Source organism: Fukomys damarensis, unplaced genomic scaffold (assembly GCF_012274545.1).
Source record: "Fukomys damarensis isolate Sample0158 unplaced genomic scaffold, DMR_v1.0_HiC HiC_scaffold_39, whole genome shotgun sequence".
NCBI classification, from domain to species: domain Eukaryota; kingdom Metazoa; phylum Chordata; class Mammalia; order Rodentia; family Bathyergidae; genus Fukomys; species Fukomys damarensis.
In genome coordinates, this window is record NW_022900951.1 from 125,963,140 (window position 1) to 125,963,918 (window position 779).

Consider the following 779-nt stretch of genomic DNA (forward strand, 5'->3'; position numbering starts at 1 on the left):
TGAACTGCTAGTAGATCTGTCAGCTAGAGCTTGATGGGCAGAATGCAAAGTGAAGACTAGAAAAAAAAAAGATTACTCTATACTAGTGAATGGCTACTACAACAAGACACTCAGCTAGGGGGGATATTTCTTTTCACATCCTGGAGGGGTCAGCAATGACACAGATGTCTGTCTTGTTTTGTCATTATAGAGTTTTGTTTTGTTCCAGTACTGGGGACCAAACTCAGGATTTTAAACTTGCAAGGCAGGTGTGGCACCCCTGAGCTAAATCCCCAGTCCAGCACCATTATATATTTACCACAGCCCCCAAGAGCAAGAAAATGTATCTGTCATTCAACCTTCCCAGTTGCTTTCATACCTTTTGTAGACACCCTCGCTTTTTCAACATTTAGTTTTGTTTTGTTCCAGTACTGGGGACCAAACTCAGGATTTTAAACTTGCAAGGCAGGTGTGGCACCCCTGAGCTAAATCCCCAGTCCAGCACCATTATATATTTACCACAGCCCCCAAGAGCAAGAAAATGTATCTGTCATTCAACCTTCCCAGTTGCTTTCATACCTTTTGTAGACACCCTCGCTTTTTCAACATTTTTAAAGATTGATTCATGGTCATAAATGTGATTGTGAGCTTCCTGTGGCTGCTATCTTTGTTAACAATTGCCATTATGAATAAGTGGTATAAAAGTCACTATGAAAATTGCCATCAGAACTTCCCATGACAATATTCTTGATTATAATTTAGCTCTTAAATGCTTGCGATGCTGGACAAGCTTTGTCCAC